Source organism: Eublepharis macularius, chromosome 11, assembly GCF_028583425.1.
Source record: "Eublepharis macularius isolate TG4126 chromosome 11, MPM_Emac_v1.0, whole genome shotgun sequence".
Taxonomy (NCBI): Eukaryota; Metazoa; Chordata; class Lepidosauria; order Squamata; family Eublepharidae; genus Eublepharis; species Eublepharis macularius.
The window spans coordinates 19,182,310-19,204,678 of NC_072800.1; positions in this window are offsets into that span (position 1 = coordinate 19,182,310).

Sequence of the window (22,369 nt, forward strand, 5' to 3'; positions counted from 1 at the left end):
TGGTGGGAACAGCTCCATCACTAGAAGATACATCCTCGGAGTACAGTTAAAAGATGATGACTTGAATCCACTTCAAGTTCTAAGACAGCATGTCAGTCGCTTGGGCTGGTTTTCATGTTACATGGTGCATAAGAACCCTCGCTCCTAGATCTGTCTCGCCATTGTAGTAGATGACATGACGCTCTGCCATGGCAAGCTCCCTGCTGCTTAGAGCCAAGCTACAAGTGACACCTGACACAGGTTGGACACTTGTCAACTTCCCTCAAGTTTTGATGGAAAATGTAGGCGTTCTGGTTTTGTAGCTTGGCTCTCCATTTAATTGAAGTTTACAGAGTGGCAGTCTATGCAGTCAGGAGGGAAGTGCAGGCATCGGGCTGTTGCCAGGCGCCCCCTTCCCCTCCACTGTGTGTGTATGTGTGGGGGCGGTTCTGTAAACTTCAATTAAATGGAGAGCCAAGCTGTAAGACGAGGATGCCTACATTTCCCATCATAACTTGAGGGAAGCTGACAAGTGTCCAACCTTTGTCAGGCATCACTTGTAGCTTGGCTCTTAGGTACCATATGGAGCAAGCCCCATATTAAGTCACATGACTGACTTATGGGATTCACTGCTCCAAAGTACAGAGATGGGGGTTTTCCTCAGGGGTTTTTCCCAACAGTTCTGCTCCACACTTCCTCCATTTATCCCCTCATTTCGGCAAGGAGTTTTTGAATTTAGTTTTCACTTCATTCTCTGGGGAGGGATGGGTTCTCATTTTTTCCCTTCAGTTCTTTTGAGACCATTTTTACGCCAACCATTTTATGGACGTCCATTTTGAGTCATTTCCCCCCCCCTTGTGTGTTATGTTTCTTTAAGTTTTATTTGTCCCGTCCACTCCTACCCACCGACTCACTCTCCGACAACTGGGCATTCATTGTCTTCAAATCACTCGTCTCCCCTCCTTCCTCCCCCTGTAGTTTTGTTCTCTTTTTTCAAAATGTCATTTTCCCAGTGCTATATTGACATGTCACTGTAACAATGCATGCAGCAGATTCTCTGAATTCCCAGCTTTCATTTTAAAAAGTGATAAGTCTCTAGCCCCTTCCTTTGCAGAGATATGCCTTTTTCCTCATATCTCTGTAAGGGAAGGGGCTAAACACTTACTTCTAATTTGTCTTAGCCAAGTGGTAGGATACCAGCCACTGCCTGGTAACATGCAGACCTGTGCTGGATTTCAAAGATGTATTTTCCTCTCTGCATGAGAGCACAGCTGCCCGCACCATTTCCTCCAGGCACATTAAATGCACTTTGCTGATATGTTTCCGACTGACAATCTTTCTGATGTTTCAGACTGACAATCTTTCTGGATTCTATTTTTGGAGAGGTGGGCCAAGAAAGAGACACACAACAACAACACTCACTTCCATATTAATGAACATCACACCTTCTATTTAGCCTTTAACACGCTTTCTCTAAACTCTGCTCTAAATCAGATTTGTAAGGTGGGAGGCACTTAAAATGAGCAGGCTGCTCAAGGTAACTTGCACAAAACCTGACGAGACTCTGCACCATACAGAACCCCCGAATAATTTAAAAAAAAATAGAGTGGGCCCCGACAACATCCGTAACCTTGTTTCAGTTGCTCTCTGCTTTCCCACTTAGCCTCAGCCGAAAGTCAGAGATGTTCTAAACGCCTCAAGGGAAAGATTTCAAGAAACGTAGATTCTTTCGGCAGGTTTTGCTGGTTTTCACAAAAAAAAAAAAGAGAGCAATCTTTCACTTATTACAAGCAGAATTCTCTAAGCCTTTCTGTTACACAGATACAGTAGCCCTTCTTATATAAGTCAATGTACTGTACCCTGTTAATCAATTATAGAACACTCTATCCAGTGAGCGTAGCAGCGGCAGCAAAGGCATAAATGGTACTCCAACCCATTTATCTCAGTAAGGTGTTAACTTCAAAGACAACCTGGGACCATTTAAATGTAACATTATGAAGCTACAGCAGTCTTCCAGCATACTCCTTTATCCTAATAAGCTCTGGCAACTGCATCTCACATGCAGCTGTCGTTGCCCAATGCAGGTGGAAAATGGGAGGTGATTTCCGCAGCATGAATGGTGGATTAATGGCTTCTTGGTAAAACCTCAAGCCACCAAAGGCCTTCTTCTGTGTGCTGAGTACCTTGAGCAATTTCATGTAGGCAGCTGATACTTGAAGATCTTTTTTTTTTTTTTGCACTATAGATAATACCACTACTCTAACACTGTACTGGCATTGACATGGATGGCTTAGGCTAGACTGATCTTGTCAGATCTCAGAAGCTAAGCAAGTTTGGCCCTGGTTAGTACTTGGATGGATGGGAGACCAATAAGGTCCAGGGTCACTATTACAGGTGGACACGAACCGAAATACAAACCAAAATTAAGCATGAACCAGGCCGGCTCGTGGTTCATGAACCAGTGGTTCATCAGATCTCATTTCTGACGAACTGCCACGAACTTTAGGCTGGTTCATTTGGTTCATTTTTTGGTTCATCACTGCAGACAGCCTGGTGCCAATCAACCAATTTCCTAGGCAACAGGGGACTTCCTGCAGTGAACTTTTGCTGGCCCGGAAGTGACCTTCTGCTGATCTGGAAGTGATAGTTTTCTGACCTGGATATGATGTTTTCACGAACCAAACAAACCGGTCACGAACTAGGGGCAGGTTCATGAAAGTTTATGGTTCATGGTTCGTGAAATTTGATAGTTTGGTTTTTTTCTGGTTCGTGCCCATCTCTAGTCACTATGCAGAGGCAAGCAATGGCAAACCAGCTCTGTTCATCTAAGTCAACTGTGACTTGACAACACTTTATACACACATCACTTTCTCCTACATAAGTAGGAGGAAGACTCTATAAGACAGAGAAACTTCTTCCAGCCTTAGGCTGCATCAATGTCAATTGATTTCCACAAATGTGGCAGTAAAAGCAGTTAGAAGAATTTCCTATATTAGATAGAATCAAGGGTTACTGTTGTTAAGAGGGTTTCTCTTAATTTCTTTTAACCTAATTTCTCCCTGAAATCTAACAATCCTTTTGATCAAAAGAGAAATTTAGAAAAAAAATCCAACCTGCAAGGGCTGAAGCTTCGCAACAGTGTATAGAGCTGAAACAGAAAACTACAAGGAGAATTGGAAGAGAAATTCCTCTTTTGAAAGAGAAAAAGAGAATCAGAGGACTCAATGGTTGTTTGCCCCAGCATCCCAATAAGACTCAAGGTAATAAAGACAGACACCAATTATGTGGGTTCAACTAGTTTCTTTATTAACCATCAAATTTAACTGCTGATTTCTGTCAATGCTCATCCCATAAGCTGACTTATTTGAGGGTAGGCTGCACTAGGAATCCTCCTTAGATACGTGCCTGGCAAGTCCACCCTGGCTCCAAACTTGGCTGGCAGCTCTCACCTGCCTTCTTTATCATAGCCTACACAGCCTCTTGTATCAAGAGTTGGCTAGCATCAACTGCTTCCCTGATGGGCCATGAGGCACCTACCAAGCTCTGGAGATGCCACTCAGCACCTGGGGGGCTCCTTCACAGCACCACCCAACTGTCCAGCATGTGATGGCCTGGTCTGGACACATACCACACATCACCAAGATGCCTCAGGGTGTTTCCCAATTAACCATACTTATCCTGAACAACCCGCCCTATTCCTGCAAACTAGTTGTGGCCTAACCAGTTTTTACCAGGCCTAGTTAAACTCCTATGACCACATACATCATGAAGCAGGTGAAAAACAGGCCCCCTCTCTTGCCAATCTGAGGGAAACCCCCCAAAGTCCTGCTGGGCCCAAGTGGCAACCAGCTATTCCTACGATGTATTCAGGGAGGGAGGGTGGGTCAATCTCCATGGTGAATGGAGGCTGAGAGAGAGGGCAGCATGCTACCTCCATTGCTGCCCTGTCTGGATTGGCTGAGCCACCTAACTCAGCCCCTACCCATCACACCTTGTGCCATATTCAAATTATGTGGGCTGGAGCGAAACTGGTCCATCATGGAATGCGATGAACTTCACATCTAAAAAGAGTGAATTTTGAAAAAAAGAAATACCACTCCCCATAAGGGTCTGTTTATTCCAGCTCTCTCAGTGACATGTTACAACCTTCTAAGTCTATTGTGGCCCACCAAGCATGCCAACAGGCATTTCCTGTAAGACCATACAACCTATCGCCCTGTTTCTAGTTATGGTAGCCTTTGATGCCTCAAAGGAAGAAGGCAGAAACTGACAATGACGTGTGAGGGGGTGGTGGATTCCCTGTACACAAGGCATTGAGGAACAGGAGAAGTGAAGAGAGGTGGAAGTGGAAGAATTCAGCCAAATGTGATATTAACTGCTATGCAAACAGGGCATATAACTGACTGCCTTTTTCTTGCACTTTGTGTGACCCATAGAAAGTAAGACATACACAGTGTCTGTTTGCTTTTTATCTGCAAACTCTTCTGGACTCCGTTTGCTTTTTATCTGCTGTTCCTAACCGAGCTCCAAGACATACAGTGTCCTTTTATAAATCCCCGTTCCCTTTTTAAAAAGACAGTCTTTTCTTATATGACTGACATTCTTGCCCAAAGATTTGGAGATTGCTATTGAGGCAGGTTTGCATTCAGTTTCATGGGCAAATGAGCCCAGCTATGGCTGTATCCTTGCTCTAAATAGGTCTGGAGCCCAGCTGTAATCAGAAGATTAAAGCTTCACATTGATCTTCAGGAATGCCTCATATTCCACCCCAAATTGCATGGAGTCAATAGAGATAAAGCATTATTGCTGCAAAGAATTTTGCCTCCTGCCACAGCAGTGGCAGCTGAAAGCGGATAAAAGAAAACAGCAGTTTTTGCCTACACCAAGCGGAGGCCAAAGAGAAGAAACATATTAAAAGATAGGACCGCACATTTGGAGCTGGGTCCCTTTAGAAATATATTTTATATTATCTTGAAAAATCAGTACACAAATGATAGTTAACCCAGTTGCTCCACATTTAAAAGCAACAACAAAGTATTATAAATTATATAGTTCGGTTTGGGCGTCATCATGATCTTCTTTGGCATAGTATCAATCACACATAGCCGCACCTTTGTGTTACCAAACTGACAATGTGCCCCACCAATCATGGGTGGACACAGCATGGTGTCAGGTTTATTTGCTGCTGGGAGCTATGTTGGCCCTACTCTGCCAACAAATAGGGCAGAGATTTTTCAAATCAAACTTCAAACTAAGGGGTGTTTCTTACTCTTACATGTCTGTCTCTATACTCATATGCTACACCTAAAACCCAAGATGAGCCTCAGGGCCAAGATACAAGCGATGAATGACACAGATTGGACACTTGTCAGCTTCCCTCAAGTTTTGATGGGAAATGTAGGCATCCTGGTCTTGCAGCTCGGTTCTCCGACTGCTGTCCAGTGGACTTTTCAACTGTCACTTGTCCAACATTCTGCCAAGCTGCCTACATTCCCCATCAAAACTTAAGGGAAGCTGACAGGTGTCCAACCTGTGTCATTTATCATTTGTAGTTTGGCCCTCAAATTCATTCCTCATTGGTAGTGGCCAGGTCAGCAGGCACGGACACTGGTACCTCGTCCTAAGGAACTCTGCAGCCCATTGTTTTTTCTCAGTGAAGCACAAAGTATCAGAACTAACTTCAGCAATCACCCTACATCCGTTATGATCTTCCTTGCCCCAAATAAATGCAATTTAAAATTAGGAGATGTTAACAGAACAAGGAGCGCCATGACAGCTTAAAGAGGAGATGGGTTGGCTTGCCGCCTGTAGCAGACTCTGGAGAGGTGCCATATGCATTACCTAAATAAACCAAGAAGAGATGACTGGTGCAAGCTGGCACATCTTTTCTGTCCTTAGGGTTTGAACCAAAGGTCTCCACTCACAAAAGGCATTTCTATCAGAGCAACAGATCGTCTCTGCCTCTTCCCTCCCACTGAAACCCACTGAGATTCCTGAAGAGGTAACCTCAGGGACCACACGAAGAATAAACTGGGAGATTTCAATGACAGGGTCAAATTGCCCCTCCCTTCACTGATGGGAACTTATTTTGGATCCAACCCAATATTTCCCAGTGACTGTATAAGGGAATGATACCTGAGGTATCACCGAGTTCAGCTCAAAAAAATGGACTGTGCTAGCTGATGGGACTGTGGACCGGAAAGGAGGAAGGTGTACGTGCTCCCTCCATTTCTTTTTATAGTCATTTATATTTTGTTTGGAGGGATGGGCTGAGCATCCCCCTCCCAACTTACAATTTTTCAGTTAACCATTTCAGTGCACTGGTTATCACTAGACATGGACACGAACCAAAAAAAATTAACGAACCAGTGGTTCATGGTTCAGTGCCGCAGTGGAACCCGAACTAACAAACTGAAATGAACATTTCCTGCTGATGAACCAGTTCGAGGTTTATGGTTCGTGGGTGTCAGAATGGCGCCCGTTGGACTTAGAGTGCCCATATTCCCAGGGAGTGTTTAGCAGGCTCTCCTCCAGCCAGCACCCAAGTTTAGTCAAGATTGCAGTAGGGATCTTGGAATTATACCTTCTCCAATCTGAGGCCCCCAGGAAACTCCTATTCAATACAATTAGAGCCACCAGTTGATGTTGGCCCAGTGTACAAGGGGTTGGCTGTCAGAACTACTTATCAGGTTTTGCAGGGATGAGATTGGAGTGCCCATGGCTACAGAACACCCCCCTTCCCCCTCCCTCCCCCTGGGTGTCTTCTCCCACGTAACCAATTGTAACCAATTTGCAGCTCCATGTTTGGAAGGAAGACCTGCCGATCAAGGTAAGCTTGGCTTTGATTCGGGTTTCCTGGGCAACAGAAGGAGTGCACACAGAGTTCAGGCATGTCCCCAGCTCTGTTTCCAAAGGGAATTGATTGATGGTGCCTGACTGTCTGGCTTCACGAACCGCAGAAGAACGCAACAAACCAGGCTTCCAACAAACACTGGTTCATTGGCCATGGACCCTCATGGACCGCCAGGCGGTTTGTGGGTTTTTTTTGGTTCGTAATGCGGTTCGTGCCCATGTCTAGTTATTACTGTTAGTTTTATAGATTTATATATGTTCTGTAAGCACGTTGCATGGTTTTTCTACACAATTATACAACTTGTAAAAGTATAATGTACCTCACTGTAGGTTTATTGTGCATATAAAATGAATAATGCCGATTTATTTACTCACTCTTAACACAGTCAAAATTCACATGTTGTACGGGTAAAATTCAGTGCAGGGAAGCAAAAAAAATTGTAGAGAAAATAAAGAATTACAGATTCAATCGGCCCAAGAGATAAGTGAAGAATCACATTCTGAATTCACACAAGGGAAATGTGAAACAGAAATGCTAATTTTCAAGTCGCACACTAGGGATAAAAAAACATAATCTGTACCCCATAGCACTACTGAAGAGCCTATTGTAAAGACTAGAAATATTTCTAGAGTATGATATGAAGAGAAACCACTTCCACTGTTCCCACACTAAAAGCGAGCTTGCCTTTGATAATATAAATGGAATTGCAGATCGATATATTCATTTGCTCTGCATTCTGTTCCAAATGACAAGAACCACAGCCTTCTGAATTGAAAAGGTTATGGCTTTATTGTCTGATAAGTGGTACCTGCCACTGAAAATGGGTAGTAATCTTTGGAGAGGTTGCCTAATCTAAGCCACTAAGAATGTAGGTTTAATCAGAAACTCTCTTAAGTGGAAACAATCCTGAGAATGTATATGGACACATGGAGAGCCATTACCCTTTCTTATAGGGCACGGGAGGTAGTTGGGCAATGTAGAGTTGCCACATCTGATCTCTATACAAGATTTTTCAAGCTAGGCATATGAGAGGATATTTTCTCACAGCTGCAGGCAAGTTGAAGGACTTCATTGTGTTTTAAAAGGCAGGATTGGGAGCTCTTAGAAGGATGAGATTCAGATGAGAAAGTGCAGCTAGGAGGCGCTGCTTTCACCCTGGAGGGGTGGGTCCAGAGTCAATATTACTGAGAAGCAGCCCAAATAAACTGTCATCCAGAGCTGCGCAATTTATTCTTGTATTGGTTTGCTGCATTTCTACCCTCATGTGCAATCTAGGGGTCTCACAACCAGGAATGCTCAACTAACCCTGCCTTGGGATTGCAGTTTGTTGATAAATAATAATAATAATAATAACATGCGATTTATATACCGCCCTTCAGGACAACTTAATGCCTGCTCAGAGCAGTTTACAAAGTATGTCATTGTTATCCCCACAACAAAACACCCTGTGAGGTGGGTGGGGCTGAGAGAGCTCCAGAGAGCCTTGACTAGCCCAAGGTCACCCAGCTGGCTTCAAGTGGAGGAGTGGGGAATCCAACCCGGCTCTCCAGATTGGGGTCCCGCACTCTTAACCACTACACCAAACTGGCTCAAATGCAAGCAGGGCCCTCAGCAAAAGTGTTGAATTTTTTTTTTTGACTATTCAAAATTGGATCAAAAATGTCCTGTGCACGCACATTGTCCTTTTGCCTTTTTCCAGCCCCGTCCCCCATCCATTGTGCGTTACAATCAATTTACAAAGATGTGTTCCATTTCTGCCTGGGAGAGGCTGCCTGGAATTTCTCTCCATTGTAGCTCTGCCCCTCTTTTCTGGCTGATTTCATGTGAATTGGTTGCAGATAGCAAATACTTGCACCTGTATTGGCTAGCTCAATGTTCACCAGATCTGGAGATTGCCAACATTTTGCCATGGCTGCCTCCACACCTGACAGGATAAAATCTCAGGGCCAAACTACAAGTGACGAATGACACTTGAACAGCAAGTGAACAGACTCACGTGTATTCCTCCCTGTTCACTTGTGCTCCACTTGATCACTACATGATCACTATGTGATCAAGTAGAGCACAAGTGAACAGGGAGGAATACACGTGAGGGCCAAGCTACAAGTGACAAATGACACTTGAATGGCAAGTGGATCGAATGGAGAGCAAGTGGAGGGCAAGTGAACAGGGAGGAATACACTTGCCATTCAAGTGTCATTCGTCACTTGTAGTTTGGCCCTGAGTCTGTTCACTTGCCATTCAAGTGTCATTTGTCACTTGTAGCTTTGCTCTCTAAGTTTGCAAGTGAGGTGCTTCTCTTTGCTCTTCCAGTACCGTTACGTTAGAGGGGTTGGGTGAGGGAAGGTGTATGGCTTGTCCCTCTAGTGTTCTGACCTCCTTTATTTTACCTTCCTGCCCGAGTGCCTCTGGAAGCCTTAGTCAATCTCATTTTCAATATATTGGGAGAGCATTCAGTAGATGGGAGCCTAATTCTGACACTAGGAACTAAAGGAAATTGACCCAGGCCTTCTTAGAAGCGGAAAGCTTTCGACAATTTCATGTTCAGTACTTGGGAGGAGACTGCAATTGCAAGATTAAGAAATGGAAATGAATTTGGAATGAAATTGACCAAGGTTTCTTTACTTGTATTTGAACAGAGCTACACCCTTGTAGGAAGAGCCCCATGGCGCAGAGTGGTAAGCTGCAGTACTGCAGCCCAAGCTCTGCTCACGACCTGAGTTCAATCCAGGCAGAAGCCAGGTTCACGTAGCCAGCTCAAGGTTGACTCAGCCTTCCATCCTTCCGAGGTCGGTAAAATGAGTACCCCGTTTCCTGGGGGTAAAGTGTAGATGACACTTTACGTAACAAAAAGTCTGCCAAGGATGCAACGTCCCCCCATAGGTTAGTAATGACTCAGTGCTTGCACAGGGGACTACCTTTACCTTACCTACACCCTTGTAAGCCCATTGGCTTTACTGGACATAAGGGGCTCTGCTTTGGATGGCCCTGGAAGACTCTCAGCAATGCAAAGAAACAGTACACAAAGCAATTCAAAGATTTACCTAACTTGGTTCTAGTCATGTCAGAAGGTAAACAGGTCCTTGATCTACCAGAGATGCAGCCTGATTTTTCAGAAACTTGGTGAAATTTAATTACTTGTTGGTAGGGATTATCTGGAATATATAAACCATAAGTTATCTGCCTCTGATATACACAATTTTTAAAACTTGGTAAGTGACAAACCTATCCATAGAAACGGTTACAAGAGTGCAGTTATTGTTGAGCTGAAGCAGATCAAAGACCTGATACCTCCTCCCCGATGGAAAACCGAACTTATTTGCCTTTCCAGCGCATACACTACTTAACATTAAGCTGGTACAGTTCTTTCAATTTTTCCATGCCACTTTCAATCCACATATACCACATTCAAGACAGAAGCCAAATGGCTGGATGGCTACTTATCAGTTGCCTGCTGTTACTAGCAGAGATAAAAGCAAAAACCAATAGGCGCATAACTGATCAATCATGCTGTGTTTCCCCGACAGTTTTTTCTCTTGGAGGAAGAGACAAATCATGTCCTAACAACTTTCCCCCTGAAGCTTTTATCTAGGCTTCATTCAACTATAAATTCTAAATGCTCGAAGAATGCCGTTTCAACCTGGCATCTCCCTCCATTTTGCCCCTTCTGCAAAGGGATCACGGAGAGCACAAACCAGGCATTTTTCTGATTTTCTTTTCCATTGTTCCTCAAGAGCATGCTCTCCTTCTGACGTGTTAATTTCTCGACTCCAACAGCCCTGCTTCAACGTACCCAACACTTTCTGTCCGGGTGATGTATTGATTTCTGGGGAGTATCATTAAAATGTGTCAGCCGAGAGGTTTCTTCAGCAAACTGTCAAGAAATGCATTTGACTCGTTTCCTTCCATTCCTGCTACCAAACAGAAGACGCATAACAGCCCCCCCCCACACACACACATCACTGAGGTTGTTTTTAGAAATGTTTCCTGGAAATACAAGTGTGATGCAGGCTTGAACGTAACAGGATCCACATCTTTTAGATGAATCTCCATTTTCAGAGGCTTGTATCTGACCTCTCTGCTTAGCCAAGTTCGAAGCTCTTCTCTGGCCTTTCTCCAATAGCTTTTCTCCATCCTCCTATATAAGAAGCTCTTCGAGTCTCTCTACACAAGAGATCTTACATGGGGATGCTTAAGTGAAAGGTCTTAAATTTGTTCTCCCATTGTGGAAACACGTGCACTGCTAGGGAGACAAAGTACACTTGAATAGAGATGGGCATGGAACAAAAAAGAATGAACCAGGAGGTTCATGGTTCGCGGCAGCCATTTGAGGGGTAGGGAGACTGTTTTTGGCCTTGTCCGCTGCCCTGGGGGCCCGCAGGGTGGCGGAGGAGGCCGTTTTTGGAGAAGGTGTGGGGCAGGGGAAGGTAAGTGTAGGGCTGTGGCTGTGGCTGGGAGCTGGGGCTTGGGGGGTATAAAGGGACCTGCCGTGCCAGGTCCCTTTAAACTATCAGCTGGCAGGCAGCAGGGGGGATCCCTTGCCCTTGCAAGGGACATGCCCTTGCAAGTCCCTGAAAGGAGAAGTTTAAATGGCCATTTCCATGGGGAAATGGCCATTTTAACTGCCCCTGTAAATATGACCCAACGAACCAGCATACAGTTTGTGGAAGTTCCGTGAAAAGGAGCTTTCACAAACCCTGGTTCGCGAAACCTAAACCGGCCTGGTTCGTGGGTATTTTTGGGTCATATTTAGGTTCGTGCCCATCTCTACACTTGAATATAAGACCACACAGAAAGTAAGTCACTTGAGTGTCCCCATGTAAGATGTCTTGTGTAGAGAGACTGTTTGGAAGGCTTGAGGAAAGCTTCCACCTTGGTTGAGTGGAGTGACAGGATACAAGCCAGTATATGAACAGGAATCCTGTTCATATACTGGAACAGTGCAATCCTGTGCAAGCATACTCCAGACTAAATCCATTGCAATCAATGAGCTTAGCCTGGAGGAACTCTGCACAGGATTGCATTATCACAGTGTCATCCTAAGCAGAGTTTATTTATTTATATTTTAGTTATTTACATTATTTACAGTCCATCTCCAGGCAGATTACACAGTGTGAGTCAGTACAGTCAGTAGCAAAAATATTTCAGCAAACATATAACATATATATATGTGCAAATTTGCTGCAATTTAAAAACCAGCATCCTTCTAAGTCTTCTTACATGCTTCTAAGCCCTCAGTGGGCTTAGAAAGGAGTAACTTTACATAGGATTGAACTGTCAGTTTACTAATCTGTTTTAAAAATCTTTGCCTCCTTAGATGGGCCAGGAGAGAACGTAGCAAATTGGACCAGAGCCTGATGGATAAGAGGGGATAACTAATAGACTCTGGTGGGTTACGTCTCTGGTAAGCCATGGATAGAGGCTGGCAAAATCCAAAGGCTACTGCTTACATCAGAGAACATCAGTTTTCTAGCCAGACTAATGGAATGATAGCTGCTTGGAACTGCTACATCAGATAAGAACAACAGAGCCCTTGGCCTCAGCTCCACATCCAGCGGAGAGGCAGTCCACCAAGTCTCTAAAAGCCTAAGCAGCCTGGATGCTCATTAGGAGCTAAAATGACAAAACAGAGGCTCTCACAGTTTGGTCACATCATGTGAAGACAAGACTCCCTGGAAAAGACAATAATGCTAGGAAAGGTGAAAGGTAGTAGGAAAAGAGGAAAAGCCTGCATAAGATGCCCTGACTCAATAAAGGAAGCTATATCCTCTGGTTTGCAAGATGTGATCAAAGCTGTCAAGGATAGGATGTTTTGCAGATCATTAATTCATGGGATCGCCATAAGATGGAAGTGACTTGATGGCACTTAACACATACGGAGTTGTCTTTCCATTGGCCTGGCTCCATCACATGACTAAATGAAAAGCAGTCTCTGCTGAGGTGCATAAGCATCACATGACCAAATGAAAAGCAGCCTCTGCTGAGGTGCATGAGCATCACATGACCAAATGAAAAGCAGCCTCTGCTGAGGTGCATGAGCATCACATGACCTAATGAAAAGCAGCCTCTGCTGAGGCACATGAGCATCACATGACCAAATGAAAAGCAGCCTCTGCTGAGGAGCATAAGCATCACATGACCAAATGAAAAGCAGCCTCTGCTGAGGTGCATAAACATTTCAGAACCCCTTCTAGATTTTGTGAGCCAAAACATTCATGGGCCCTCTGAGTCAGGTATGGTCAGGGGACACATATGCAAGAAATGAAGGGAGAAGGTTTGAGTCTCTCAAGTAATAGAAGGTCCTCTTTCTAAAAAATAGATCAAGATGGGTAGACATATTAGTCTGTCGGCAGTAGAAAAGAGCAAGAGTCAAGTAGCACCTATAAGACTAACAAAATTTGTGATAGGGTATGAGCTTTCATCACAGCTCACTTCTTCAGATCTGAAGAAGTGAGCTGTGACTTACGAAAGTTCGTATCCCACCACAAATTTTGTTAGTCTTATAGGTGCTTCTAAAAAATGTGAGTTATAAAACTGCTCAATAGATAGAAGACTCACAAGCAAGGTTTTTGTTATTCTGTAACATCTTCTAGTCAGAGATAGATTTTTTGTTCCTTTTTCCAAAAATCATTCATGCCAGTGGCCACCAGTGCACTCAGTGGCCATAATTTCATAATTTCTATAGCTGAACTTAGTATTGTGTGTGGAAGAAGAGCTTTTGGTTTGGTATCTTATTCCAGGACACCAAAATACTGGACAACACTTCCAACTACTTTGTCAGACTGCACAGGGAAGCCATTGAAATTCACAAGCATAAGCAAAACTTCAACAGGAAAGAAGAAACCTTAAGAATGAACAGAGCATGGGCTCCAGTTCTGAAAAACACCAGGCCAACAAAACACTCCACACCCGACAAAAGCCCTGCAGAGAAGATTAGCACATCAAGCACCAATCCATATGCAAAAGAACCTCCTCAGGTTACAGTGAAGCCTCCCGCCATTAGCATTCCACACCCTGGGAAACTCTTACAGAATGACTCAGCTCAACCCCACCCCTCCTGAGTAGATACAAATGACCTACATCTTTTCCACACTGTGACACTGAGAGATCTCTGTCTTTTGGTGCTACACCTCTGAAGATGCCAGCCACAGCTGCTGGCGAAACGTCAGGAACTACAATGCCAAGACCACGGCAATACAGCCCGGAAAACCCCCAACAACCAGCTTTTGGTTTGTCTCAAATTAACCAAGAGTTCTTTATGACAAGATATTTTGTGCTCACGGGCATCGTTTGAATATCGCTCATCCAGATATCGAGCTTCCCCATTACAATGAAGCTTGATTCTTTACAGCACAGAAGCCAAGGCAGATTAAAACCCGAGGACAAATGGAAGTTCTCCATCAAGCAAATCACAGCGTCTTATTTTCTCCACCCTGCAAAGTTCATGCAGCCAAGTCTCTCCTTCGGGATATTAAAATGCCCAAATGAGTACTGGAAGCATTGTATTCAAAGCTGTACATGCGTGAGCAGTCATATACCAATCAAAGTGATCAGTGAGCGATTCCTCTTAGCATTATTCAGGCATGTTTGGCACAAATATGGGCTATCTAAGAAGGCACAGTTGATTATTTTGAAAGGTCAAGCCATGAATTGAATTCAGAACCTAATGGTGGGGAAATCCTCTCAATTAATTTTTGGATGATTTTGTAAAATCAGACAGTGGCTTAGTCATTTGGCTCTTACTAGACTGTTTCATTTCAAGATTTGTTATGCAAACCTCAGCGTGCCTATGCAGACATATAGACAGACGCTATGGCAGGTACAAAGAGAAGACTGAACAAACATTTGCATGTGCCGGTCAGTTACCCTTTGTAAGCGGAATGTGATTAGCGAGAAAGGCCAGCCGGGATCTGACAATACAGAACAAATATCCTAATAACAACCTCTCCTGTTTCTTCAGGTTGCGTAGAAGGTCAACGGATTTCTTTCAGGATATTTACTTTATAGTGTACCATGAATGAGCACTTTTTTTTTGCTTCTCCATACGCTGGAGCCTGAAATATCTGGTACATTTAATAATAATAACATTAATAATAACATTTGATTTCTATATCGGCCCTCAGGACAACTTAATGCCCATTCAGAGCCATTTATAAAGCGTGTTATTATTATTCTCATGACAATCACCTTATGAGGTGGGTAGGGCTGAGAGAGCTCTGGAAGAGCTGTAACTGACCCAAGGTCACCCAGCTGGCTTCAAGAGGAGGAATAGGGAACCAAACCTGGTTCTCCAGATTAGAGTCCCGCTGCTCTCAACCACAACACCAAAGCAGCTTTTTAGATATGTTATTTTGCTTTTCACAGCACTTGTGCAAACTCACTATGATATATAATGATTTCCTACAAAGAATCCTGGGGATTTGCAGTTTGGTGGGGATGCAGGAAGCTTTGGTTCAGAATCCCCAACTTTTCCAATGCAAAACTACAGTCCATGGGATTTTCTGAAGAGACTGAATATTCAGTCAGTTTAAGTCTGTGGTAGACATATATCTGAGAGGAAAGGCAGTATGTCATAGTCTGATCTTCTCAGATCTTGAAACTAAACAAGGTCATCACCAGTCAGAACTTGGATGGGAGACCACCACGCCTTGGAAGCGTCTTGCTGGGGTCACCGTAAGTCAGTTACGACTTGACAGTGCACACGTATACATACACCTATTGAATAATTAAAGAGAAAATGTTTCACATGCAGCATATGTTTCATTTCTAATTAATGATGAGTGAACTGTCTCCTGCTTGATATGGAACTAGGTCAACAATTATGAGATAATTAGTGAACGCTAAAAAAAAGTCTTAGTTTTTTCTTAAAAGTTGTAATTTAAAAGGAAGTTCCATGCACTTGCAGAATGTGCTTTCAGGTTAAAACTATCTTCAGTTCACATATTGAATCCAAATCTGAACTTAGAAGAGCTAACCCCAATGTTTCAAGGCTCCAAGGTACTTTGGCCAAACCCAGGGAAGCTCCAGAAGTCCCATTAAAAGCAGATGCTATATAATCCTTGTACTTGTCTTACAAAGCTCCAGAAACTCCCTAACACTGTTGAATTTAAATCCAATTGCAAATTTAAACAAATTAACTATATAAACACAAACCATTTTTTCTCATGCAATTGTGTGTGTTATGTGTCATCAAGTCGCCTCTGACCTATGGCAACCTATGAATGAAAGATCTCCAAAATGTCCTATCATTAACAGGCTTGCTTAGATCCTGCAGAGTGGAGGACGTGGTTTCTTTTACTGAGTCAAGCCATCTCATTTTAGGTCTTCCTCTTTTCCTGCTGCCTTCCACTTTTCCTAGCATTATTGTCTTTACAGAGAATCTTGTCTTCTCATGATGCGACCAAGGTATGATAGCCTCAGTTTTGTCATTTTAGTTTCTAGGGAGAATTCAGGCTTGATTTGATCTAGTATCCACTTATTTGCTTTTTGGGCCTTCCATGGTATCCACAAAACTCTCCTCCAGCTCATGCAAGTACTGCATATTTTAACATAACCACAGAATTAAATGTACAGAAATGAAACATATTTAACCTTTACAAGATTGGGAGACATGAGTTTTGCCCCCCCCCCAATTTGGAATGAAGAGAGGGACACAATGCTTGGGTGAAACAGGGCCATTTATTGATCAACAAATAACTTAAGAATGGCAAGGGATCTAACTAGCAGTACAGGTCAAGCCAAGGGGTCATCTGGACCTCCTCCTCAACCTATCTGGGCAAGCACCCACTGCCCCAGGTACAAGCCATCCAAGCTCATGGTTGTAACCTGGCCGGCCAGGCAAATGGTTCCCCCCTTAAAGCTCCATACACCCCCAGCCGTGAAGCCCAAGGGAAGGACTTGTACAGGGGGTCCCATGGGCAGTCTGCCCTCTCTGCTGGCAGCTGTACAGCCCACCAGCTGATCCTAGACATACCCCCATTCCCCACCAATGGGGAGATGCCACTGAGTGCTCACTGGCCCACTTTACCTACCCAAACTAACCTGCCAGGAACTTCAAAAACTGCTATAGCAAAAACCAGTAAAACTCACTAACTAGCAGTCCAACCTATCGAGCCAATCAGGAAAGGGGCAAAAAAATCCCTACCTGGCACTGTAAAACAGCAACCAGCTAATCCTGTACTGCAAATAAAGGGTGAGACAAGTGGGTTGAGCTTTCAGAAGTGACTGCAGGGGCAAAGGAGGCAGAGCCGACCTATATAGGCCCAGGCCCTGCCCCTGAAAATTGCCTGGATGCCCGGGAAAGCTATCCCTTCCTCCATGCAGGATGGCAAATTTCGGCACCCGGATGAGCGCGCTGCACACGTTCTGGGAGTGCCGTCTTGCTACCTTACCATAATGTCCAAAAGTCATGAAAGCAAAGGCATGGCAGAAAATAATGGAGACATTTATTAAACACTTTTGCAGAGCTATAGCTAATTAGATTAGTCAGCTTCTCAGAACTTAGTCAGACATGCTGAGGGCTGAGGGCTTCCACAACTTCTGTTCCTCAAGGTTCTGGATCTTCTTGGTGATTCCCATAGTTCAGTTTATTTAGGTTGACATTCATACCTTACTTTTCTTCTTTATGAGGGACGCAAAATGACTTCTCTACTCCTTTTTCTCTTCATAGCAGCCCTCTGAGGCAGGCAAGACTAAGATAATGTGACAGGCCCCAGAATACCCTAAAAGCTTCTATGGCACAGGGGGATTTGAACCTGGCCTTCCAGATCCTAATCTGACACTCTAACCACTATATGTTGCCGGCCCTCTACACCATGCTGGCTCTTTAAGATCACTCTTTGGGAGTGTTTGCTTAACTCTGTTGCTCTATGATTTGTGTCAGACTTGCAAATATTAGTGGAAAGCTTCATTTTTTGTTTTAGGCAGAGTTCAGTGCTAACTCTGTTATCAACAAAACACAACAGGAAGAACTTTATAATCTCAAACACAATTCTTTCAATGCTGTAGAGGAATTAAGAGAAATTCCTTACCCAATTTCACCCTGAAACTCAACAGCCTGTTTCTTTCCCTCTTTTTAGGAATTTAGAGTCTGGTTCTAATCAATACCATTGAAAGAGAAATAGGAAGGGAAGTGGGGCAGGAAGGGAGGCTGAGCAATATCTCAGAATTTCACCCTGAAGATGCTCCAAGGCTGGCAATGACTCCTTCTAGAACACAACCCTGTGGTAAGTAACATAAAACAGCTTCAAAAAGGCTGACATTTCCAAAGGGCGCACTGATTTCTCTACAAAGAGAAATTAGAAAAAGAAATCCTTCTTTTAAAAGAGAAAAAAGAGAATAAGAGGAATAAAGTTCTGTATCTAAAAAAAGTGAACTTCAGAACAAGAAATTCCCCTCTCCATAACAATTGTACAATGCAGCTAGTTCACACATTCAACTGCCAGTGCAGTAGAGAAATCAAGCGATGTATATGTATGGGGGAACTGGGTTGGGTGGATCCTCGAATATCTCCTTTCCCTCCCACATACCCCAATGATCACTGTGTAGCAAGATCATAAAATATCCTTGAACAATTCCCCTCCCCTCCTCTAAAGTGCCATCTATCAAGTGCAAGCAGTGGCAAGGCAAACATTGTCTATTATTGTATCCTCATTGGGATGTACAATTAGCAGAAAGGCATTTTAAGGCTACTGTACTATGTAATTATGTTCTGCAGAACCTTATCATTAGCACATGTTTAGCATGTCAGCTGAGGAAAACAGCACGGCGACATTAGCATATTTGACAAACAAAAGGGAGCTTGGTGGGTAGAAACCAGACGCAGTTGCTACAATAATCACTCAACGTACAGGTCCAATGAAGAGCAAAGTTTTTCAAATGCTCTAGCATCAGAGTCAAATAGGAGGGCATAGCTGCAGTGGAAGCGACAGCAGCTGTCCTAATAGGCCCTGCAGTTGCATCTCAGGAAGAGTGAGATGGGTGAGCCCAACCTGTACGCTGAGGCTCATTTCAGAGACAATGCAAAACAAGGTTTTAACTAAACCACGGTTAGTTTGACCATCTGAAAGTGGGCCACTCCGCTATGATTAGTCAGAGATTATCAAACCAGGATCTCATACCCTGGTTTGAAGGGTGTGAAATATATAGTGTGTGGGGCTGCATGGAGAAGCCTGGAAATCAACATATCAGAGCCTAAAGTTTCTCTGGGCTTATAGTTCACAGAGTTGTCATAGGGTTTCCACAACTATGCCTAAGGAACTTCCTGGAAGGCAAGTACCGGGGGGAGGGTGTTGGCTGTGGTTCCATGCTATTCCCGCATCTCATCTTGTTCCCTTCCACAGGGAATGAGATACATTTATGGCTTTACAGTGTTGAGATACATTTATGGCTTTATAGTGTTGAATTGGGGTGGGGTCCTGCTACATTACTGTTGCAGCCCACCACTTGCAACCAGGCCAAGTTGACAGCTCGTTGGTCTGAGAGTGGCAAGACGCAATGCCTTGTCCCTGTGGGCCCATTTTGTGCTTGCTCAGCTGGTCATGGGGGAGAGCTGCTCTAGCATAGTGGCTGGGATATGAATCAGCACTCTGCTAGTTTGACTTTCACTACTGCCATGAGCTCAGCAGGTGGCCTTGGGTAAGCCACTCCTCTCAGCCTCAGCTTCCGAGCTGTATTGTGGGGATAATAACAACACTGTCTTTGTTCAACGCTCTGAGTGGGGCACTAATCTGTCCAGAAGGGTAGTGTATATCATACCGTGTGAATTCGAGAATAGCAACCCAGAGGAAACTACCAAGAGATGTGATTGTGCAGTTTACAACACGAAATATGAAAGAGAGGATTGTGACAAAACAGTTTCAAGATCCATTGGAGATTGATGGCAAGACGATTATTATAATGAAGGAACTGCCCAGATCAGTGTTACTGGACCGGAAAAAATATAAAGTGCTAATTCAGATTTTGAAGGACATGAAAATTACGTACAGATGGGAGTTACCGGAAGGAGTGTCCTTTGAGTTTGGAGGGGCCAAAAAACGCATCAGATCTGAGCGAGAGATGGAGCGATTTATTAAGGACAATGAAAAAGACTTACCAACAAGATCATGAGTATGGAGTGTAAAGTATTATCTTGGAATGTAAATGGACTAAACTCACCGAATAAGAGGAAAAATACTTTTCACTGGCTACTAAAACAAAAATGTGACATTGTTTGTTTGCAAGAGACCCATATCAGAAAGCAGGATGTAAAATATTTAAAATCTGGAAAATTGGGCAAAGAATATGTAGCGGCCTCCAACAAGAAAAAAAGAGGAGTGGTGTTGTACATAAAAGAGGAGCTACAGCCAAAATTTGTTATGAGAGATGTGGAAGCTAGATTTGTAGCAGTGGAATGTATTTGGAATTTAAAGAGAGTGTTGGTAGTCGGACTTTATGCACCTAACGGTGCAAAAGAAAGCTTCTTTGAGGATTTAAGGAAGCATTTAGACGATCTTGCATACGACCAGATAATTCTTGCTGGAGACTTCAATGGAGTGACAGACTTGGAATTAGACAAAAAGACTACAACGGCACAAAAGAAAAGAGGACTATTACCAAAGCTTTTTTTTGAGTTGATTCAACAAGAGACTCTTGAAGATGTATGGAGGAGAGAATATCCTAAAAGCAGACAGTTTACTTTTTATTCTGCAAGGCATTCTACATTATCAAGAATTGATATGATCTGGGCCTCAAAAGACTTAGCATTATGGACTAAGGAGGTAGAAATAATGCCTATGGTAGGCTCAGATCACAACCCAATTATGTGGAAATTTGGAAAAAAGAGAAAAAGGAAAGCATGGAGAATAAATGAGGACTTGTTACAGGAAAGAGAGAATATGGAAATACTGAGAAGAGAGACAAAGTTTTTTATACAATACAACGTGAATAAAGAAGTACCAACCAATAAAGTTTGGGATGCTTACAAGGCGGTTGTAAGGGGCATACTAATGGACTTAAATGGTAGAGCAAGAAAGAAGAAAGAGGAGAAAAGACAAGAGATTGAGGAGAAAATAAAAGCCAAAGAAATACAGCTAAAAAAGAGACCAGGGAAAAAGAAGGTATACCAGGAAATTAAAATACTTCAAGAACAGCTAACAGCAATGAGCAATAAAGAATTGGAGTGGAATCTCAAAAGACTGAATCAAAAAGCGTTTGAGGGTGCTAATAAACCTGGGAAGTACCTGGCATGGCAATTGAAGAAGAAAAGGGAAAAGAAGATAATAAATAAAATTTGCGAAGATAACAAAACGTATTTGGAGCAGGCTACCATTAGTAGAGCCTTTTATAAATTTTACGCTAAGCTGTATAATAAAAAAGAAGTAAACAAAGAATCAATAGCGTCATATTTGGAGAAAACCAAACTTCCAGAAATCTCGGAAGCTTGGAGAAATAAGTTGAATAGTGAAGTAACTGACGAGGAAATAAGTAAGGCAATACAATCTGCAAATCTAGGAAAGGCGCCAGGGCCAGATGGACTTACGGCTAAATTCTATAAGACAATGGCTAATGAACTGGCACCATTCCTAAAAGAGGTGATGAATGGGGTTTTAAGGGATCAAAGGATTCCAGAAACTTGGAGTGAAGCGAATATATCATTGATCCCAAAAGAGGGCCAAGACCTGACTAATGTGAAAAATTATAGACCTATATCGCTACTCAACAATGACTATAAAATTTTTGCGAAGATATTGGCGGAGAGATTGAAGGGGTGGCTCTCGGAAGTCATAGAGGAGGAACAAGCAGGCTTTTTGCCAGACAGACAAATAAGAGACAACTTAAGGACAGTGATCAATGCTATTGAATATTATGACAAGCGTTGTGACAAAGAGGTTGGTTTCTTCTTTGTTGACGCTGAAAAAGCGTTTGACAATTTAAACTGGGACTTTATGTTTGCCACTATGGAAAAGCTACAATTGGGAGAAAGATTCATCAGAGCAATTAAGGAAATTTATAGAGACCAGACTGCAGCAATTGTGGTGAATGATGAATTGACCAAGAAATTGACGATAAGTAAAGGAACAAGACAAGGTTGCCCGTTATCTCCATTGTTGTTCATTTTAGTATTGGAGATTCTGATGATACAAATACGTCAAGATGATGAAATTCGTGGAATAAAAATAAAGGACTATTCATATAAGGTCAGAGCATTTGCGGATGACATAATGTTAATTGTAGAGGACCCATTGGAGAACATGCCAAGAGTGATAGATAAGATCAAGGAGTTTGGAGACTTGGCAGGTTTCTTCATTAACAAAAAGAAGTCAAAGATATTATGCAAAAATATGACTAAGCAGAAACAACAATTGTTAATGGAAACAACGGATTGTGAAGTAACAAGTAAAGTGAAATATTTGGGAGTCGAATTAACTGCAAAGAACATAGATCTATTCAAAAACAATTATGAAAAACTATGGACTCAGATAGAGAGAGACTTGATTAAATGGAATATAATAACATAGATTGAATTTGTCATGGTTGGGCAGGATTGCAGCAGTTAAG